Source organism: Rattus norvegicus, chromosome 2 (genome assembly GCF_021556685.1).
Source record: "Rattus norvegicus strain SHRSP/BbbUtx chromosome 2, alternate assembly SHRSP_T2T, whole genome shotgun sequence".
In the NCBI taxonomy this organism is placed as follows: Eukaryota; Metazoa; Chordata; class Mammalia; order Rodentia; family Muridae; genus Rattus; species Rattus norvegicus.
Genome location: NC_141535.1, coordinates 42,680,796 through 42,694,063, shown reverse-complemented (window position 1 = coordinate 42,694,063; position 13,268 = coordinate 42,680,796). Strand labels below are relative to the sequence as shown.

The window sequence follows — 13,268 nt, the reverse complement described above, 5'->3', positions numbered from 1 at the left end:
GGCTAATGAAGGCATTTCATTTGCTTGAGGCCATGTCAGAGTGGTCGTCTCAACATAACAATCTTGTTCTCAGTTAAGTGAATGGCTTTTGAATATTTCAAGGCAGTATAACATCAGAAACAAGTCACATGATACAAGCTGAACACATGATGAAAGAAATTAGTTATACGGTACTTGGTATTGCTCGGAAATGATCTATTTTGGCTCATGGTACACACTTTTCAGTTCGTTTAACTGTATCATTCTTTAAGCTATATTGCCCTAATCTACCCCCATCTATCATCTGCAATGCTTTCCCTCTCTCTTTCCCATGATTCCCTCTCAATTTCATGTGATCTGTTGATAAGCTCATTGAGTTCCCTTAGACCTGCCTGTAAGGCCATGGATCATCGTCTGGAGTATGTGTAGTCTCTTCAGGACCACGTACACCAAGAAATCTCACCTTCAGTCAGCCAGCAGCCATCAACCTGCAGTAGGTACTCAGCTGGTGGTGGGGCCCACACGGAAGCATTCCGTGCAGTCATGGCTGTGTGACTTCAAGTGTGCAATGGCATTATTGTTTCACTGCAGACATCCACTGTTCGTGGCTATGATAGTCTTTTGTATAACTCAAGCTGATCCCCTGAGCCTTGTAAGGAGGAGTGTGTTGTCGGTGTCCCATTTTGAGCTGAGCTCTCCATACATATCCTCTTATTCTCCGTATATTGGCCAGTCATGGGTCACTGTATTAGTCACCGTTTATTGAAAATAAAAGACAAAACAAAATGAAACAAAGAAACAAAAAACAAAAAGCTTTTCTGATGAAGGTGTAAAGATGCCCTAATTTATGAATTTAAGGATAAGAACATAGGGAGCAGTTTATTACTATTTGATTTAGCAAAATAATCGTTTTACATTCTCTCTTACTATTGAGGTAGCCATAGGTTTTGGACCCAGCTAATTGCACCAGGAGTGAATTTCATTTCACAGAGTAGGCTTCCAATCCAGTCAGAAAGTCATCAGCTACTCTCAGAATGAATGTTCACGCCACTATTTCCCCAGTAGGCATATTGTGCTAAGCCTGTTGTTACTGTAACCCATCCACAGGGTTTACAGAAGAGAAGTCTGTTGAGTATTTTTATCTCCTGGTAGCCTGTGAATCTCATTGTTCCAGAATCCCGAAAGCTCAACAGCAGGAGTGGAACCTCAGTACCAGTTTGGTTTCTTTAACGTCTATGATTCTACTATCGTGAGTCAACAACAGAGTATCACCATCAGGTCACATTGAGTAACTGAGAGCAATGGCAATAGTTTACGTTGTTTGGGGGCTCATGATACCCACTGCCAACTACTCACCAAGAGGCATCTATATCCACCATGGGGCCTTTTAATTTGGTAATCTGTGTTGTCAGGGAGAGGTGTTGTACCCCTGGTGTGGGGTAACTCCATTTGCATATGTATATGTGCATGTTTTAGGAAGCTTCTACAGTAGTAGGTTTTCAGATGGCTTCTTCAGATGTCTTTTTTTTTTTTTTTGGTTCTTTTTTTCGGAGCTGGGGACCGAACCCAGGGCCTTGCGCTTCCTAGGTAAGCGCTCTACCACTGAGCTAAATCCCCAGCTCCTCTTCAGATGTCTTTAGTGTTGAGTTGTCCTTCTCTACCTGGCCCTCCAACCCCATATTCTATTTAACCGTTATAATTCCACTATTTTCCTTTTTCCCTTCATATTTTCCTCATGAGAGAGGTATTTGTCTTCTACGCAAAACAAAACACAAACAACTGAAAGTCAAAGCCCGTTGAATTCCATTTATTCCCACTGCAAAAGATCCTTACTGGGCAGTGACTGATCTATGTAAGTGTCAAACTGTGAGCTGTTAGCTACCAAAGGGGACTAAGCCAACACTCAGAAAAATGGCCCCTGGGAAACCATGCTGAACGCTAAGAAAAATTTACCTAAACCTTGCCTAACCAGAGGTCTGTTTTCTGCTTTGGTGTTTTGTTTTGTTTTGTTTTGTTTTGTTTTGTTTTTGTTTTTGTTTTTAATTAGACAATCAGATTCTCTGTGGTCTATAAATTCTTTTGTCAATGATGGGGGTTTATTTACAGTGAAAACAGGGAAGGAGAGGCATTGAGAGTAATCCCCTGCATGGACTCTTTCATGCTTTGGGAGTTCTGTAAGACTGGTATTTTAACTGTAGAAGTTTAAAAGCAAAGTGTGAAGACTTACTGTGTTTCTATCACCATTTTCTAGGGCATTAGGATGACCACAGGGGTCCTTTGGGACTGCCTAATTGGAAGATGAGACAAAGAGGTGTTTGCTACTTCATGGAAGAAATCCATTCAGTGGTTTCCAGTCTCTAAAAATCTTTAGCGTATTGCTAACTGTCCTGATACAAGAATAGCTTTCACAAGCACTTCTGAAGGAACAATGAGATAACAAGGTGATATCAATGTCCCCAGAGCTCCAGGCACCACCAGCCTGTGTAGTACAGAGTAGAAACAAGACTTAAAGCATCAGGCTTTGTATACATCTCTGAAAATTCTTCCAAATCATGAAGCACAAATATGAAAGTTATTTGACAGATTTCCTGCAAGACATGTGGCCACAATTTTGAGAATGAACATGGTATCACCAATAACAAATTCAGACTTGTCTGCACTGCCTGTAATAAAATATTGGGGTGTAATCAATATTACTAAGGAAAAGAGTGTATGGTCTTGTTACTCTCAACACAGAAAAAAAAAATAATGGTGTTGAAACAGGAGATGATCAAAGAACAAGGAGCCAAAACTACAGAACCAAACAACATATTAAAAAAGCACATGTATTTCAGAGATATTAATCAGTTTTTCAAATTAATTTATAAGGTCAAAAGGGTTTGAAAATGGAATGGGAAAGGTTAAACTGGCTAAACGGGAATGGGGAGGGGAGTGCGGGGTGGAAGAGAGAATACAGAAGAGATAAATAACACTAAAGATGTTCTTTTGAAAAAGTCATAGAGAAATCCACTACTGTAGACGTTCCCTAAAATGTATACATACACTTATAGAAAAAGAGTTAAAAATGTAGCTACCCCATTACCGGGCAACAATGCCCCTTCTAGACACCAGAGATTAACAAGTAAAAGGCATAGTGAGAAGAATTGGTTGCATCTTTTGGATTTGCTTTCCAGTGAGGTCCAATACACTGTCAAGCATTACAGATTATTATCAGGGTTCTTGACCACCTTCCAGAACGTGAGGGTAAGACCCTGATGCAGAATTTGAATCACAGGACGTATAGAAATCAACTTGGTGATGACGTGGAAACGTTATCCCTACTGACTAGTGTTTACAGTGCTGGAAGGATCTATGCATGTTACCGGGGGTGGGGGAGGGGAAGTAATGAGCACTCTGACCCAGTGGTGAAACCTGTGAGCTGTAAGATCTGGCAAGACATGGCAACTGTACAACAAGTAGCGCTGTTATCATGGGAGTAACAAACTATTTTCTGATTGGATTAATGTCCTGCTCCCATAAGGTGGTCCACATGGCACCATCATCAGGCCAAGAACCTACAGTTGGAAAGATAACATGCCCTGGGAGGCATATTACTATTATTTTATTTAATGGATGTCTATTAAGCCAGCTCTTTTTTTAGTTTTAATTATTTTATTTGACTCAAAATAATACTCTATTCTGATATAAACATTATCCAGGTATTTCACATGCCTTTATTATTGTCTTGTCATTTATAGCATAACTCAAATCAGAAGATCTTGGTGGCCACATGAGGGCATGTCATACTGAGCAGTGCAAAGCAAAGAACAGGTTAAGCCGAGTCTTAATGACTTATCTTACCCCTTGTCAGAGAAGTTTATATTTGAAGTATATGGTGATTATCATTGGTCAACATTCCTAGGCTAGGAGACTAGGAAATATTTAGTCCTAAATGGAACATATAAGTGCATCTCCTTCTCCCAAGACTCCAGTTGCAGGAGAAAGGGCAGCAAGCATGTATGAATCTGTGGCAGTGATTGACAAAAAGGAAGCGATCTTCTGCACACAACAGGACAGCTGCACATAGGATCTCACAGAGATTGTGACAGCATACACAAGACCTGTCCAAGCCCAAGCCAGACTAAATCCTACATAGAAAAGGGAGTGGACATTAAATCCCTAGCAACGGAACTAATGGCAATCGTTAGCTGCTCAGAGACATAGAGTCAATTTCCTCAAACTGTAACTTCTGACCATGCTTCAGCAGAAGACCACATATCCAAGAACATTTGAGCAGCATAAATTGGTCTTGGTGTATTTTCAAAAGAGGAAAAAGAAGGACAAAATTGGGTAGAAGAGAAGGACAGTGAATATGGGAATGGTTGTGGGAGGGGTTGAACCAAAATACACTGTACAAAATTTTCAAAGAACTAATAAAAAATTAAAAATAACTTTACCGATTTTGAATCATGCAGAATATGTCAACTTTAATTCATAGGTGTGTGTGTGTGTGTGTGTGTGTGTGTGTGTGTGCGCGCGCGCGCGTGTGCACATGTGTTTTACTAGAGAGAGAAAGACTAAAGCAGGGTCTCATGCTACTAAGCCCTATTCAACCAGAATGAAGCATCTCAAGCCTGCTATGATTTTTTTTTTACATTCTAATAAAATTTACGTTGTTACCAATTTTTCCTTGTTTTAACATGGGCTCCATGAGTTATATAAAGCTTCACATAGCACAAATCAAATGCATACTTTTGTCAACTACTTGAGTCGCTGTGGGAGACATAATAAATGCTTATTATATTATAGCTAAGTGACAAAAATCCATATGGATCTATTATAAACAAAAAAATGTGACATTTAGAAATTTTGGAAATTTTTGAGTTTTAAAATCTCCCTGGAATAGAGCCTGAACAAATCCTATTACCAAACAATAAATATAGAAGATGAAACTGTTACAATTATGTTCTCCTTCACAAGATCTGTCTTGTGTTTGTTGATTATGTCTAAAAGGTTTTCCAGAAATATTTTTAGAAATCTTTATATATAGGATTAGAGTTCTTGGTATATAGCAATGTGCTTTGAACATTTGCTTGGGCAAATATTTACAAATACCTATAAGCTAGGAGTGTGCCTCAAACATATTTCACAGGTCTGAGATACTTGCTAAGCTCTGGAGCTCCCTATAAAATGTACACAATCTGGAAAAACCACAGGTTCAAATTAGAAAGGGAAATGTTCATTAAATTCAGCATATTCCATGAATCACACATGATAAAGGTTGCCATAGAAATGAGATGATAATTTTTGATTAATAATTCATCTAGTACAGGTAAAATAAAACCAAATATAAACAGGGTGCTATTCAAAGCTCTTCCTTTAGGTGATAAAGACAGGTGGTTACTTTTTATAACAATGTAGATACACTATAGAATTCATAATATTATTTCAGTTTTGTACATGATTTATACACATGGTTTATTTTTGACACTGGAGATTCACAAACTTTTTTTTGAAATAAGGAAATTAATGCTTTCAGATATACCTCCACTGAAATATGCCTACAATATGTGCATATTACTCTTTAAGATATTAATCATTGTCTTAGACTGTATATTCTATCATATGATTTATGCAGGCAAAAGAAAGCCAGAAATAAGATTGAAAAAAACTGCACATTGGCACTCCACTAAAACATGTATTCCATTGAGAAATGTAGTTTTGATATTTCTAAACAAAAATATATTAGGGAAAGTATTTAGAAAAGTAAATATACCATAAAATTATATTACAGTGCATCCATTAAGTGGCCCAATGTTATATATGTAAATATTTGAATCAAAATTAACATAGAAATACATTCCCCTTAAATAATTAGTGAATAAAACATGTAAGCTCTTTGCATAATTTTATTTTTATATAACTTTATGAAAAGCATCAGTACAAAAGAAAGTAAAATATGAGAATGTGTATATGATTCTCGGTCCCCATGTCAATATAAAAACAATTTATGTGTGAATTTTATTTGTGCATATGTGTGTTATACACACACACACACACACACACACACACACACACACACACACACACAATCTATTTTGCTAGATCAGGTTAGCTCCTCAGAGAGCTCCATAACCTCTCCAAGAGGAAAATACACATACTAAAGTATTTCCCTTTCAAAACGGAATGGCACATTTTCATGGAGAATGACAAGAGAAATGAAGTTTAATTGTGTTGGTGATGATCCAACCCTCCCGTATGTCACAAGTTGGGAAGAAAACAAATTTTTCAAGAAACATTTGACTTCAAAGATTTCAAGGAACAAAGTGGCAAGGAGACATACTCACTGAGCAATTCCAAAAGTGCTCATGTGTGAGCAATGTGAAAATTCTAAAAATACTATCCGGTGACATCTCACTCTAAGCTAGAGAAGAAAGTTTCTTCCAAGTCGCCCTATTAAGCATGGCCATCACACATCGGTTACATAATAATTATAAATAGTCCTCAAGCCATGTGTGTTAGACGACCACGGATATGAGCTTTTGTTCAAATTAAAATATAAAGATGCTTAACTAGTGATTTATTTTAAGGTTACAAAAAGTGCCTTAAATGTAGGTGATTAAACATGGTAACTGTAGGGAACACTGGATCTGACAGTGACATGTGAATTGACTGTCGGACACGGACTGAGACATCTGTATGGGCATTCTTAGAACCCCCACAAGAGGAGATATTAAAGCAATTTAGGCATCCTCCTTGATACACAGGGTTTAGTTAAGGGAATTACGGCTGTATTCAGTTGTATCAGTGAGGCAGAGATTGCTCCGATGACTGTTTCCAACTCCATGTCTTACACCAAGGGAAGGACTTGGAAGTGAACAAGTCAGCTTGAAGAATACTTTCCTAAAAGCAAGTTCTCGACACAACAAAGAAAAGGGGTGTCTTGTGTGTGCTGATCTTCTCTCCTGAACTGTCTATTTAAGGACTAGGTACTTTCTTAGACATCTCTGGCAATCCTGTAGTTGGAGTCTTTAGATAAGAAATCCTCACTGATACTTAAATACTGTTTCTATGATTTGTTACATACCTATTACTACAGAAGAAACAACTTGGTCACATGGCAGGCATTTAAGGACCTCCATTAAATCATGTATAAGTGGTTGTGATGGGAAGGAACAGAGGCCACTCTCAATAGTTTACACAAATAACAAGACTTTCCTGATGTCACCTGGGTGACTCTGGGACTTTAGACCAATTACTTTCTTGCATGAGAAGACGTGAGGAGGAGATTAAAGCTGTTTAAGGTGGTGTCAGTGTGCAGCTCCAAAGCGCTGCTGTCCTTTGGAAATGTATGTAGAAGGGAAAGTGGGAGGAATCTGAGGTGTCAAGACCACGTGAGTAGAGCACAGTTGTGAACGGCCTTGGAGATGAAGATAAGCAGTTGAAATTGGTTGGCAGAGTAATGGGCAGCCAGGAGAGGGAAATGGAATGACAGCAGTGGGAAGTTTGATAGGAAAAACTAGACAAATTATCTCGGTAGGCTGTACTTTGAAATTATTAGAGAAGGTAATAGCCTGAGAGGAGATTATAAAATTGAGATAAGAAACCAAAAGATAAAGACAGGTAGACTATTCCTGAAGCAAAGTAACATTTCAGAAGGGTCTATGGAAGCCACTTAAAGTAGCACAAGAAGGTAGAATTGACCACATCATGTCTATGAGTCAATAGGAAAAGTTCATTGTGTATTTGAAAAAAGATAGTTCTACTCTTACACTTACAAACCATTTACTCTCTTTTCATTCATCTCTTCCATGGGTTGGTCCAAGTTATCTCTGCACTAATCCATTTTAATATCTAGCAGGACAAGGATTGGAGGTCGGAAGTCAGTGGCTGAAGTGGTTTTGCAATAACTATAAAGACTGAATCTCTGGGAAACTGAACCACCCACAGCCAGTCATGACAAGTGTCCCTTATTAAGTGAACTTGGACATACACACGGAAATCTCAACAGACTCAGCATCCTTGAGTCGAGATCTGTTCTTTGAAGCTGTTTGTCTCTTAAATCTGCTTTAAATAAATAAGTACATTTGTATGCTAAATGTGTTTACATATAAAATTTTAAACACATAAGAAGTCACAGTTTGTTTTATGATGATGCCTTTATAAGCCAATATTAAGGAACAGATTCATCCTGTTACCAGTTTGAAGTGTTAACTGCATCTATCTATTCATACCTTCCCACAATTGATATTTTATGAGTGCCCCAAAGGCCATGAACTTGCTAACAAAAGAAAAGCAAACAAAAATTGTGTAAAATAAATAGCCAACTATAAGTCTAGACCAACTGAGTATGTTGAATTTTTTATAAAGCACCATTTTATATGCTGGCCAGCAATTGATTTACTTAATAAAAACAATGGATGAATGAGAATAAAAGTCAGATTAATAGTGCATTTATTATCAAGTTTTAACATAGGCAAATACCCTTAATATCATATTTAATTTTCGGCCAAAAAATCAGTTTTTTCAAATTCTCTTCTAAGGAAGAGGGGAGTAATTTTATCATGGACTTCTTCTGACCTCAGTGAGTGGCTGTGGGAATGCTAGTAAGCGACAGGGACAATCTCTGGAGCCTTTGGGCCGTCAGACAGGTGGTGCCAACCTTTCAGCAGAACATAAATATTATTGCTTCAATACTTTTATGACTTGGAGCTCAGAAAATTCTCATTTTCATGAAGAAGTTCAGATCTTACTGTATTGTGTTCTTCAAGTTACATTATGGAGACACTCAGAAACACAAGCGTACCCAACACAGGGCTGACGGATGATGCTTTATTTCACCTGGTAAGTCAGTAACTCCGTCTGACAGTTAAGGGACATAGATAGGACTGGACAGAAATACCATATAAATGATTACTTTGTCAAAAAAGGATTTACTGAACTTAATAACAGTAATTAGAATTGGAGGGGAGCGTTCTAGAAACATTTGCTGCATGAGGACGTTTTATGGAAATATTAATTTCTTGAACTGAAAGACATCATCCCACATTTCTAACCTGAACCTGGAAGAAATACATCCAATAATCAGGTTCCCATGGCTGCATGCTGAACTAGTAGTTCTTCGATTAAGTGACACAGAAAGGTGTCAGTAATTGTATGTGAGGATGTGGCAGGGGAATGCATCCCATTCCATCCCATGGGAAGCATCTGAAACTGCAGCAAATTAATATTTGGATGAACATGGAGAGCGTTGGGATGATAGGCAGGACGTATGCTGGGCAGGTGGAAGGCAGGCCACCAGAGCACAGGAGCAGGAAAGAAGGAGAGCATTCAGAGGAAAAAGCGTTCCCCATAACAATTAAGCACAGAAGAACTGCTCCTACTTCACCACCCCACCCTCAGCTCAGAAAATGCTTCAAAGTCACAGGAATACCGAAACCAGCTGCTGTGGATTCTAAGGTCCGACACTACAACATTTATTTATGTGTAAAAAGGTTAAAACGGTAAAAGGAATAGGAATAAAAGAAGTAGACACAGGGAGAGGAACGGTGGGGAGGGGATGGCGGTCCGGCCCTGTGTCTTTGCCCTTGGTGAAGCATTAGCCCACAGGCTGATTTTGTAGTCTGGGGTGCTTTGTGGTACAAAAGCCATCTCTTCTTTCTGCGTATGTTGATTCTGTCAGGAAGTTTATGAACAACTCTTCTGAGAACTATTGATTCAATAAAGGCGGGAGGAGGGTATTACTTAGGAAGAATGTTCTGTATCTTGTTTAGGTTGCCTTTACACAGACCATTCAAATGACACGAAATTCAACTGTTTTTTTTAAAATGTCCAACTCAGTGACCTTACACTATTCACAGTTGTGAACGCTTTGCCACTGTTCAGAACACTTTACTATGTAAAGAAGTCTTTTCCCTTCCATCTTCAGGTATCCATCCATCCCGCAGCCATGTGTAACCACTTATTTCTGACTCTAGATCCATCTATTCCCTAAACTTTTCCTATGCAGTGAATCATCCAAATGGTCACTCCGGCTCTTGTCACTTAATGTATAGTTTCCAAGGTTTATCCGTGTGGCAGCAGGCATTGGTAGAGAGCTACTTTTCCAATATACCACTATTCATGGTAGGAATAGATTATGTTTATTTGTCTATATTTCATGTGATAAACTATTTCTACTTTTGGTTATTATAAAACTTGTTGCTACAAATACTGGTACACAATATTTAGGAAAGGTATGCTGCCACTTCTATGTATTCCTGTGAGTGGAGTTATTGGACCATATGCTAACTTTATGTTCAACCAGTTCAGGAAATGAGGTATCCTATAGTATATGTCTAACCAATGATTATCTGAAACAAAACCATTTTAAAATCTTCCAAAGGCTTTATTTTGGAGACCCACATTTCATACCCAGATTCTAGTTAAAATGATCTTGTTTGTTTATGAATTAACACCAGGATCACTTGATAAACAAAAGCCATATACTAGATGCCCTCCATAGTTGTTCTTTTTGATACAATATACCATATTGTAGCAATGAAAGTTAATTGTGAAAGCTTTTCTAGGTAGAGGCACAGAATGGTAGGTCTCCCATTAGGATACTCCACATGTTATTTTGCTGTTCTGGAACCTGACTGTAAAACATAATGCTGGGGTAACACCATTTCTAATAAAATATACAGTGTTTTCTGTTGGCTTAGCATTTTGAAGGTTACTAGCAATTTCAGCCTGCGTAATACTCACTTAACACTTAGAGGTTTCCAGAGATGAAAACATTAATGTGTAAACAAGCTTAGTTACACTCTAATGTGTATCCCTAGTTACAGAGCTGGTGGGATGTTACCCAGGACTCCAAAGTCCAAGACTACAGCCTGCTCAGTTATAGCTAGTCTAGTGAACAGAACTCTCAGATATATCTGCTTCGTTTCTACTCTTTTCTTTCCTCTGTACTCTCCCCAGAACAACATAGCACATATATAATTTATATTGGACAATCTGTTTATACTCTTGGTGACAGTGTGCTACAGACATAGGCATGCATATGATCAGCTCCTATAGAGAACACATTTATAAAATATACACTTCATATATATGTATATATATATATACATATATATATCCACATACCCTAGATGCATATTATATATACATTCACCTCACAAAATATACTCAACAGTATATACCACAGAAGTATACATATATGCATCTCACACATGTTCACCTCGCAGATACACAAAACACACGCACACATACATATCATACATAAATCTTAGGCATATAATATATTCAAATATGAATACTGCACATGTTAGATATGCATTCATCTCTCTCTTTTTCCCTCCTTTCATCCCTTCCTGCCATGGCTAGAGAAGTGGTACATTAGCTCTTTCAGATTAGAAAGCACCGAGGCAGGGTCTCTAGAGAGGAGGCACACACTAAGTGTCTGCCATCCTGTCTTTTTCTAGTAGTTTCTCTTTTGCTAGAAAGCATCTCATCCGTGTTATGAGACAGAGCAGTGAGTGCCGAGAGCCATAGGACACAGGATAAAGAAAAGAGGGCAGCCTTGCCTCATACCTAAATCTTATGTCGGCACTACCAGATTTGGAAATGGTACTGGTCATGTAGTTATGATACAGTTAACAACTGTGAGAGCTTTTGGAAGGTTCTTCAAGCCTTAAATTCCAGGGTCTCTTGTAGTAAGAGTGTATCTACCTAGCAGCTTTCATAGGGTCCAAGAGCAAACATTCAACAGAAACTACCAGGCACACTGCAAAAATTTAAAAAAGGGTACCTGTTCCAATTACAAAAAGTTAACTTGCTCATGACAATACAGACATTTAAGAATACAGTTACAAGTTTGTTTTTCTTTAAAAAGAACAATGCATGCAAAGCACAGTATTTACTTCAGAGATATTCATATTAAAAATAATAAACACTTTTTGTGTCATGGCTGTTTTATCATAGTCTTTCCTACTAGAGTTGCTAAAATTGAAAAATCTCAGAACAAAAGTGAACTTGTCCCAGTTCTCGACCCAACTGCAAATCTAGAAAGTCAAATTGTCCCATGCCAGTCCTGTGCCCCAACAACTCATCAGTGATGTAAAATCACCTCTGGAGAACACACCTTTGTTCTACTCTGAAGTTTTTCAATGTTTACTGATTCGGAGATTCAACAAATCTCCAGCACTGAAAGTTTTAGACTGACTTTCTAACCAAACACAATTTTTAAATTTTATTTTCTAAAAAGTTACAGTAGTTGTGTATCTTTCCTGTGAAAGTTTACAGCCTCTGTTTTCCTGTGTGTATTCTCAGGGCACACTATGTGTATATTTTAACACTGCAAGATACATAGCTTACGTGTGGATATGTGCATTCATGCAGGGTATCACACAACCACATCACCCTTCTCCTGCCTCACCTGCATGCTGCTGATAAGATCAGAATAGCAAATCATAAAACAAAGACCAAATTTTCTCTAGGCAAGGGTTGTAATTTCGTTCCACAATACAGGGGGTGGGGGGATCGGTGTTGGAGTCACAATTTTATTATTTAACAATCTGATTTTACCTAGCATTTTAATATGCTTTGCAAACTAGGACAATAGAGATCTTCAGTTTTGAAAATATTTGAATGTATTTATTACATATATTTTAAATTTGGCTTAAAACTCCTAAGCAACACATAAACATGCTTATGAGCTTAGAATTATTTACTAGATTGCCATCAGGGCAAAATTTTAATAAATATTTTTAATTGGAATTACTATATTGGACAATAATTGCTAAATATAATTTGTTATGTAATTACACAATGGGAGGTATAGCCATAATGAAGATTTTCAAATGTCATTTTTGAATGATATATGTGTAAATATAATAGGAAAATGATGTTACTCTCTTCACTGTATAGCTTAAAAATTATTTCACAACTGAGATTCCTGAGTACATATTTTACAGAAGTGTCTCATGAAAAGTTTTATTAATGCCAAACTTAATGTTCTAATCTTTGAAATTCTACTCTGTTCTGTTTTCTCAAGAATCCAAAAATGGAGGGCTGGATTTTAGAAGAGGCACTTTGGTCTGCGGCCCCTAAACTAACTCCAGAGGTCAATGAGGATAAACTGTCATTGCCAAACTCATTGTATCATTGTGTGGTTTGATATAGTGCCAACATGTATATATGTACATATGCAGGAATGTTTTAAGAAAAATGTAACACAATTTAGAGTTTTCAGGAGCAAGTTTTCTTTTTTTTTCTTTTTTTTTCTTTTTTCTTTTTTTTCTTTTTTTTATAGTATCATTATACAT

General features: G+C 37.5%; 1 protein-coding gene and 1 long non-coding RNA gene across 11 annotated transcripts in view; one reads left to right on the top strand and one right to left on the bottom strand.

The window, feature by feature from the left end:
• The window catches only part of Pde4d (phosphodiesterase 4D), a 1,511,604-nt gene that overhangs the window by 544,800 nt on the left and 953,536 nt on the right, over positions 1 to 13,268 (bottom strand).
• The window catches only part of LOC108350210 (uncharacterized), an 81,434-nt gene that overhangs the window by 53,783 nt on the left and 14,383 nt on the right, over positions 1 to 13,268 (top strand). The window contains exon 4 of one of the 2 annotated variants that reach the window (XR_015673928.1): positions 2,231 to 4,409. The exons of the other annotated variant lie outside the window; for it this stretch is intronic. This is a non-coding gene — a long non-coding RNA (uncharacterized LOC108350210). Of the gene's footprint in view, positions 1 to 2,230; positions 4,410 to 13,268 lie in introns of those variants that run through there. 2 annotated transcript variants of the gene reach the window in all.